General features: G+C 39.1%; 1 long non-coding RNA gene across 1 annotated transcript; it reads left to right on the top strand.

The window, feature by feature from the left end:
- Positions 1-265: 265 nt before the first annotated feature.
- On the top strand, positions 266-9484 carry LOC107198460. Its single transcript, XR_001518994.2, has 3 exons — positions 266-802; positions 2454-2666; positions 7439-9484. It is a non-coding gene; the product is annotated as an uncharacterized LOC107198460 (long non-coding RNA).
- Positions 9485-9738: the final 254 nt, after the last annotated feature.

Below are 9738 nucleotides of genomic sequence, written 5' to 3'. Positions count from 1 at the left end.
GGGCTCCCTGCATTGGGCAGGAAGGTGCTCTGAGAACAATCTTCCCTTTGTTTCTCACTGTTCCTCTTCCTCTGTCCCACCTAATCACAGCTGGGAAGCTGCAAGCTCTCACCATAGGCAGTACTTAGACAGGTTTGTGAATCTCAGAATGTAGCTTTCTGTTATCTCTTAGCTCCTGCTACTTAGAAATCAACACTCTCTCCCCAAAATACTTGCAGCATCTCCTGGTAAGCTAGTTCTTCGGTTCGTTTGAAATCCTGTTCCTTCCTTAACTCTTCTCCCCACTGCATGGTAACTCTTTGAGACCCTGTTGTGCTCTCTCAGGATGACTCATGCAGGCATCTCCACTGCCCCTGCCTTTGGGAACCCTCTCCTTTACAGGTCTGGTTTTGAGGGGCTCATACCAGACAAAGCTGTGGTGTTGCCTTTGGAGCAACAGCTAACGCAGAGAATATGTTTCTGCAGGACAACAGCTCTGCAAAGTAATTGTGTTCTTACAGTAGGCAAAAAACTTGCAGGAGAATTTGGATACAAAATACAAAATATAACCCTGAGAAAGAATCACCCTATATCTCTATTTTTAACAGCCACAGAGTATCTATGAGACCATATTCCTTGAAGATCCTTACATTTATGGTGTGGCTGAAATATCTGAGCCTTCAGGCTTTTGTTGGCCTCTGCACAACTACCATCCTCAGAACTGCAGAGATGATCCAGCTTAATTACACGAACATACTCTGCAGAGCGTGGTTTTTCCCCCTGCAAGTTTAGCCTCATCATAGGTCTAAATCTGCAGATAGAGGTAAGTACATTACAATGGCAATGACTGATAACTGAAGATTTTTTGTGTTCACAGTGTTCCCTAATGTAGGCCATTTTTCATCATCTAGACTTGCCTGGTAATGATGTCATTTCCATTGCTTGAATGTTGAAGGAGCAGCCACATATCATGGGGTTAAAACGACTGTTTATGGGGCAGTTAAATTGTATTTTTATCAGTTTAAGGCAGTGTTTACTTTGCTTCTGGGGACAAAATGACAGTTGGACTTTCCTAAAACTCATCAAACAGGGATGAGAGTGCCAAGAATACAAATCTGCACTGTAGTCAAGCGGGAAGGGGTGTGTGTGGGGGGGAGAGGATAGAGAAGAAAAAGGAGAGCTATTTTTGTGTGAAGATGTGATGACCATCAGATAAAAATGACAAAGTTGTACTTGTCAGAAAATAAGTCACATTGCTGATCGCTGGATAGCTTTGATGTAATATTCCACAATCATTTAACTGAGATTTCATGGCAAGATTAATGGTAAAGATTTTAAAACATGCATGAAGAAGAGCTTTCTTCTAACATCCAGCTGTCAGACAGTCCTTATCTCGGACTTATGTTGACTGATAATGATTGGGAATGATCTAGAACATGACCTTTAAATAAAAAAGAAAATGATGCAGATTTGCAAGTGAACCATCAAGGTTTTGGGTCTTTTCATAAACATTTAAAGACCTCAGATGATTGTATATACATAGGTATGATATATGCATATATGTCTTTGCAGTCTCAGTCCCATTAACCTGAAAAATCAGCCAGAAAACTAAAAAAAATTCTCTTCTTCTGAATCACAAAATACCATGAATTAGGTTTAATACATAATTTCCAACATACACTCACACTGGAATGAGTTGTTTATGAGATACTATGTGACTGTAAGCAGTGCATGTATTTTGAGTGAATGCAGACCAATTTGCTTGGAAAAAGAAGTGCTAGTTCCTAGTGTATGACATTGAATGAATTGTTATACATACTTTGGAATGGATGGTGGGCATAAATCTCCCTTTGTATATTTCATGAAACATTTGCAGCATATTTTAAAGTAGTTTAGTGATGGAAATTCTTCTGTAGTGCTCAGTGTGTACCCTGTGTTTTCACAAGGGACTTCAGCAATGAAGGAAAGTATGGGTTGTGCTGGCCAGCTACAGTGCCTGGCAGATTGCAGCCAGCTGGAGGCACCTTTTTGCCCCAAAGCCTCTCTCTGAACACCGAAGAAATGCGCTGAAGACAAGATTTTGCAGTTTTGATCCCCATTAATTCCCTCCAAGATTTAAGGAGGTTCACAGCTCACTTCTGTTTTTGACTGTATTAGCCACCAAAAATGGACTCAGATTATGGACAGCATCTGGGAGATCCTAAATTTTCTAAGACCACCTCAACCTGAGCAAAGTGATAGGTAGTCAGGTAGAAGGTGTTATTCACTTCCATACTGTACTGCCTTGCACAGTGCAGCCACGCACGGCTGCCTGAGGGAGATGATGCATAGAGGCCACAGCACACCTTCAAATTGATGGGACCAAGTGGCATGGGTGCCACCCTTAATCTGCCCTGACTAGCATTGCATTCTTTTCTACACTGCCCTCTCCATGTTTTGATTAAAAGAGACTTTTCTACCCTTCTCCAATTCAGCGGGAATTCATGGAGATTACTTGGACCTGTGTGAGATCCTGCACAACTACATTAATCCCCTAATTGAAAGTCATAGCCAGGTGAAAAAGATGAAACAGAAGACATAAAGGGCTGCTCTGTGAGAAGCTGGCTTTGCACTCCAAGAAGGAAAAACTAGGATGGACTCCTTCCCTGTGGACGGAACCTTCAGATACCTCCAAGCCCCTGGCTGAGGTGAGCTGGGTTAGATAGCAGAGGCACTTCTGAAGGTGGCCATGCCTCATCTGTCACATATGTTGAAAAAACATTTGAAAAAATGTTCATACAACCATTGCAAAAAAGAAAAAAAGCTCTAAATAAATCCAGAGGTATTCCTCTCTCTCTAAAACAGAGGGGACAATCAAAGAAGAATGTGATAGCATTCAAAATGCAAAATTAATTTGCATTTAATTGCAAAAGAAAATCAATGTGGCAATGTCCAATGAGGTGGCCAGTGGTTTATTTCCATTTTCATTCTTATTTTTATTTATTTGGGCTCATAAAGGGCTGAGAAACTATGCAGGGTGACTGCTCTTTTTCCCTAGCTTGTTTCACACACCTGTGCTGCAGCCTGCCTGAGGAGATGCTCCACAAGATGTTCATCTTAAAGAACTAGGTTTCATTTTCATGTGAAATTCTGCTCCCTGCTCCTCACTTTTTTTTTTTTCACTGTCCAGTTACAGAAAGGGAAGAGAAAATGGAAAAGTAGCAGAAATATTTTCCCATTTTGTCACCAAGACAAAAAGGCAGGAGTCACAAAAGCAGATTTCTCCCCCTGCCTTTTAAAACTGTTGTTCTCTCTTCAGGCACCCTGGGTTTGGGAGTACCAGTTTTCTTTGCTATTCATAATAAATCCTGAAATTCTTAAAAGTTTGCATTTGTGAAAAAAAGGATTTGTCAGTCCAACACAATTTTTAGGGAATTGTTTTCAAAATAGACAAAAATATATTTATTTTCTCTTTTTTCTCCTGGATCTTGTACAGATTTTTTTTTATTTTTATTTTTTTTTCATTCTGATCTTACTTGAGCTAAGGATAACGAAGGTGTAAAAGAGGGCTAATAAGACTTTAGGGTTTGTAGCTGAATGAGAAGCATATAAGTGGGAGATACTGCATGAGCTTGATTTTCAAATGGTAATTAAGACAAAATGAAGGTGAGGTCCTGACACTTCCTTGTGATCCTGGAAGTAGAGGCTGTGCTGCAGATTAAATTACTTATATGTAAGACACATGTAAATATGGTGCAATCTAGATCCAAATGGCTGAACTTCATAAATTCTGACATGGATAAGGCTGTTCATGCCACTCAGTCTCAAGTGCTTTATAAATCCTATTGTAGGCCCTTGGAATTGTGTAAAAGAATCTGACTTGAAAAATTAAGTAATGTTCAATCATTTAAAATGGAAACCTGTTTTTCAGCATTAAAGATCTAAAACCCAGAATCATAATGTATGCAGCCTGGGAAAACATGAACACAAGAGTGAACATCCCTTTACAGCAATATCTGCAGTTTAGTTTGGAATATTGTAAATGATGTTCTTGTAGCAAGGGTGTCATGAGCTCTAATGGCACAAGAAAGCATGATAGCACGGATTTATATCAAAGTCTATTATAGCAGAGAGACTTGTAACAAGAGCAGAATGTATTTCTGTCATACTCAAAATGTCATCTCAGTCACGGATAAGACTGATGAGGAAAAATGATTAGATGCAGAGATTTCATTTATCTTTCTTTTCCAGAATAGGAACTTTTGATGATCTCCCTTTAGGTTTCAATGCTTAAATCCCAAGTTTCCAGCTGCCACTGAAACACAAAGGAGGTGCGCCTCTGGTTGCATGTTTTTCCCTTAATTTTTTAACTAACAGCTGGAAATAAATGTTTCACTAGTAAAGCAAAGCCTATTTTCTTGTAGAGGGAGCTGAAAAATACTTGTGTCATAAAACAGCACCACATTTTCCTACTTAGTTCTCGCTTGAACATAGAAAGAAATCCTCTTACCCTGGGCCCTACAGATGAGAGGTTTTGTGTAAGGGTCACCTTTAGTCCAGCTCTTCTGACTCTGCATCCTTGTCCTGTACCAGTGTGAGCAGCTAACACCACTGCCAAGACCTCCACACTCCTAGTGATTTCAAGGAATTTCAGAGCAGTCTTCAGAGATATTAATCTGTCATTCAGACTCATTGCAATCACTAAAGAAATTCAAAGGTTCTGATCTCCATATTATCATCTTATTTCATAAAATTCTGGAAAAATTTTGATACAAAAAAAATTTAATTTAACAAATATTTCTTTTCTGGAGAGATGTTTTGCCCCTGTGTCCCGAAGTGGCCTCTTGATTCCTGCACAGGCACCAGAACTGCACAGATTTTCTACTACTGAGGCTCCCTAGGTAGATGAAAATGCCTATCCACTCATTTTTCAGTGACGCAAAATTTTGGGGGTGGCGGTGGTGAAAATCAAGGTGCAATCATGTCATTTTTAACATTGCTAATGAACTCATAGCATGGGAAATACTTATTTCTATTTCCTATCCAGCTTCTCCCATTTACATTGTACCCATATGCAGGTCCATCAAGCAAGGTGTCAGCTAGAAAGAATGCTGTCCTGTAATTTAAAGTCCAGGTACATCTGTGGAGTTTCAGAGTGATAGAAAAGGAGCTTCTATTCATCACTCATCAATGTCTTCCCACTGTTCAGAGACTAAACATGCACAGAACCAGTAGGAGGTTCTTATGTTCCTGCTAGCAACTACTGTATGGAAAAAGAAAATCCTGACATGAATTGTGCAGTCTGTCAAACACTGCACAACCCTGACAGCCCTCCTCAGTATTGAAGTCAAACATCTACAGCTGTGAGGTGCAGAAGCTGCAATGGGAACAGCAGCTCAGAAGTCAAAAAGATAGAACCCCATATTACTCTCAACACAGCCACATGGCACAGATGTAATGTGTCAAAATACTCCCTCTTTATATTGTCCAGTTCAGTACTGCGAATTTTTCCGTTCCCCTGTATGTATTATAAGAAATTAGGCTGGAGATTTTTCATCTTTATACCCACACATGTGCAAGTGAAAACCAACATTCTTTCTGTGTAATCAGAAGGAGTCACTTCTTCTCTTGCAGAGTTCTTTCTAATTCTGTACAGCATGGCTGGGAGAAGATACAAAAAAGATGCTTGGGTGGTTTCTTCAAAAATGTTAGGCTCTTTTGTCTACTGATCACAACATAAATCAAAACATCCTAAATTAGAGCCTCCTGCTTGGTGGTGCTTAGTGTAGTCTACAATAATAGAAGCAGAGAACTTGAACTGTCAAATGCAAACAAGCACTGTTTAATCTAACCTGGCTTGAGAGAAATATCCTCTTGGTTCAGAAGAAGGTTGATAAAAATTCAGGTTAGCCAGGAAGGTTCTCTTATGCTACAGCCAAAGGCCACATGGGTTAAAATGTGCGAGGGGAGAAACAGAAAGAAATTGTGTAGGTGATAAAGGAGGAGTAAGAGAAATGTGCAGTACCCTGAAGAAGACACAGCTAAGCTCAAATTTAATGCACCTCAAGAACAGCAGGTTGAATTAACCATTCCTGAAGGTCTCTGTGTGCAGCGGGATGAAGAGTTTTTCTGTTGATGCTAGAAAACACATATGTTTTCTCTGTGCAGGATATAATGAGGAAATACTCATTTTCATAAGCACAGCAGGGGTCTGAACTTACAGTCTTCCCATGTAGGATTTGTGAGCTTGGATAATTGGCATTGCCAGGGAAGGTCATGAAAGCGCAATTACTCTGTATTGTACCTAGGGATTTAAGAGTCCTATTAATTCCAAACTGTAATACAGTAATAATACAACATGCTCTTTAAAGACAACAGAGCTAGCAATTTTATTTTTCTTTTTGCTGGGGGAAGGCTTCAATAGACAACAGCTATGTGAATGTAGGACCACATCAACTACTTTCAAAACTTCTGTGTAAACTGGGTTTGCAGTTACAGTTAAGTTTATGAAAATGCTCTTTTGTGGAGTAGTTTATAGTTCTAATTTTTTTACAAACCATAAGTAAAACAGTAGATTTAATACTGTTGCCTAGTATTATTGTAGATTTCTAAGCAACTTGTTTGGTTGCACAATTGCTCTGGCCAAATGCAACCCTTTGATTTGCACGTGGCTGTTAATACTGAAGGTACCAGGATAAAGCATCTTCAGGAATACAGATATATTATTAGGGATGGCTCCTAAATCCCTTCAAATGATAATCTAAATGCACAAGAACTGTAGAAGAATGGACTAGTAAGGAATTTAAGACACACAGCAAAGCATCTGACTAAGATTTAGTGTGGAACGTTCTAAAACTCAGATAACTTAATCCAATACATATCCTGGTTTCATTTTTGTACAGCAACAGACATAAGGAAATGCCGGTGTTTATTTTCCTCTTAAGATTATGCTTATTTGGAGTGAAGGGAAATAATAGACAAATGTACAAAATAGTGTGATCCATACACTGTAAACTGTATTAAAAGAGCCTTATCTGAGTGTTTCACCCACTTGATTTCCTCAGTGGCCCCTATTTTGACTAAGAGGAGATGTCTTGAGTAGCTACAGTGAAAAAAGCCTTTATTTGTAAACATGAATATTCAGGTTAAAGAAGGCACTCTGCTAAAAATGCAACCTTACCAAAGGTAATTTAAAATCAGCATCCCTTCAAATTCTGCTGGGAGGTGGAAGAAATGTTTTCAAAAGTGGTAATAAGTTTCCCAGTACAGTCTGTTCAGCAATAAATGTTAAGGTTTTGGTCAATTTGGTTTATTTTGTTTGAGGATCTACAGAACCTCATTGAATTCTTAGCTTTTTTTTTTCACCACTGTTAGTTAAAAGCCAGTGGGATGTGGAGATGTGACTGAATTGATTCATGACTGAACACTTTTGGAAACTTCACTCCAGCAACATAACTGCAAATATTTTTTTTTCTTTCAGAAGCTGAACAATGATAGTGGTGAATCCATGAAGCCATCTGTGACAGGCAGTTAGCCTGGAAAGACACTGTAAGTTCACCTATGATCTGTACCAGATAAACCTTCTGTTAAATGGAGAAAGTCAAGGCTGCTGCTTGTCTTCCTTCATTACCTTCTCAGGACATTCAACTTGTGATGACTGCAAGAAGAATAACAGACTTCTGACATGACTACTGGCCTCAGAGCAGTGGAATGGCATGATACGGCTACCAGTCCCATGGCTTTCACTGGCTTTCCCCCTTTTCACCTCCTCAATTTCTATTTAAAAGATGCGCAGGATTTTTTAAACAAATGCCTAAATTAACTCACACAAATCAGCTTGCCCAGTTGAACACCACAGTGAAATACTTTATTTTACATATCCGTCACATTTAAAGGCTATTTGAAGACCTGGGAAGCACACAGACTGAGTAGTCAGGACACACATTTTTTGTCATTTTCTTTACTGTTTACCAGCTAACCCAGGCTGATGGAGACTGACACTCCTTGGTGCTTTGTGACAGTTTATGCAGCAGCAGCAGATCTCAAGTGAGTATCATTATCAAAAGAGTCAATCAATATTGGCAATAAGTGGCTGCTTTACTGCAAATCCTCCAAGCAGAGACTAAAACTAGGGGAATGAATTGAACTACTTATCCCTTATCTCTTAAATACATAGCATGGCTTGAAGGCTGGGCCATGATGGCAGCCTGGAGTTGGACGGTTGATAGCAGTAGCTGCATTCCAGAAGTTCATCCTTCCTGGCTGGGCTGTGTGTGGGGCTCAGTGGCCTTACCCACAGCGGGGCAGGACTGAAACTGGGAGCAGCACAGCATGCCCAGCTCCGTTGACACAACAGCAGTGAGCAGGGACAGCTTCATCAAAAGAGACAGTAACATTTGTAAGGAAGAAGGGAAAAAATAATACAATTTATTGTACCTGGACAGTAAAAGTGCAGATGGCAGCGGCATTTAAGGGAAGACATGCTTTCAAAACATAGTCATTTGTAGATGTAGACAGGTCTGTCAAAGCAGCGAAACCTTGAAACTACTTCGGTACTACTTGTGATTAAACTGCTATGCCAGGCAAAAGCTAGAGTGAAAAAGATGCTTTTTTTTAGAAAGGGACTGATAATGACCTTGGACTGGCATATGACCCTGGACAGTTTATTAAGTAAGAATCAAGTAAAAAGGTGTCTGGACAAAGGAAACTCCTAAAGCTTGTGACTATTGGAATTAGCAGAGTAAGACCTCAGGCAAAGACAGCAGAGGACAATTAGTTCAGATTTAATAGGTAGTGTTTGCAGATGTACAATATATCTCGAAAAACACCCTATTACTTGTTCTGGTTTCTGAAAAATTTAGAAGTCAGTAATAAAATACAAATTGTTATAAGACAGATAACATTAAAATGAAAAGGTTTAAGTCAGAGAAGCTGTGAGGTCAGCTTATAAGCACACAGATGCTCTCATTTTCTTTCACACATGTTGTTTGCACTGTTGGTTTTTATGGCATTGGTTCCCAAGAGGATTGAAGAAACAAATGTTTGAGTGAAAGAATATAGGGTTTTTAAAACATTCCTTGAAGTAATAAACAAATAAGTGATGCTGTGAGCAGCATGACTTTATCCTGTCATACCATTGTGAAAGATATTTGTCTAAAAAAACCTGTAAATGATCTAACGATTATGACAACATGAATCACAAAACAATTTGCAAATCTACCACATTTTTCTACCATAAATTGATTTAAGTATATTTTGACCATACATATTTATAACAACACATTAGAAGTTCCAATGTAGTACTATAATATTACAGTACAATATCACAATATGGCATCTCGTATAAGATTGTGCTCACCAGGGTTTGAATTCAGGGTGAAATGAGAAGGTGGGGAGGGAAGAAGGGAAATTCCTGCATGTGTTATAAAGTGTACAGGCAAGTTATTTTGAGGAACTGCCTCAAATATCTTTGACACACAGCAAAAAAATCCCACCAAAATCCAAAAAAAGCTATTTTGCAGTTTGACTATGTTGTGGGTAAAGTTTCCACTTGTGCTATGTCCTGTGATTTGTTCAGGGGGAACGTTTTTCTTCCGGACAACATTAGCAGAAGATGTTCTTCCATTATCATGGGAAAGTAAGGTATTAGTTCTGGCTTATTAAACTATTTCAGCAAACAGTTTCCTAGCGTCATAGAGATGTGAAATGTCAAACATCTACATATTGTATCCCATCCTAATGCCTAACTATTCCTTGTACTGTGTAAAATGTGTTGTAACC

The sequence above is a fragment of the Parus major genome, chromosome Z, assembly GCF_001522545.3.
Source record: "Parus major isolate Abel chromosome Z, Parus_major1.1, whole genome shotgun sequence".
NCBI classification, from domain to species: domain Eukaryota; kingdom Metazoa; phylum Chordata; class Aves; order Passeriformes; family Paridae; genus Parus; species Parus major.
This window is presented reverse-complemented; position numbering and strand designations above follow the sequence as displayed.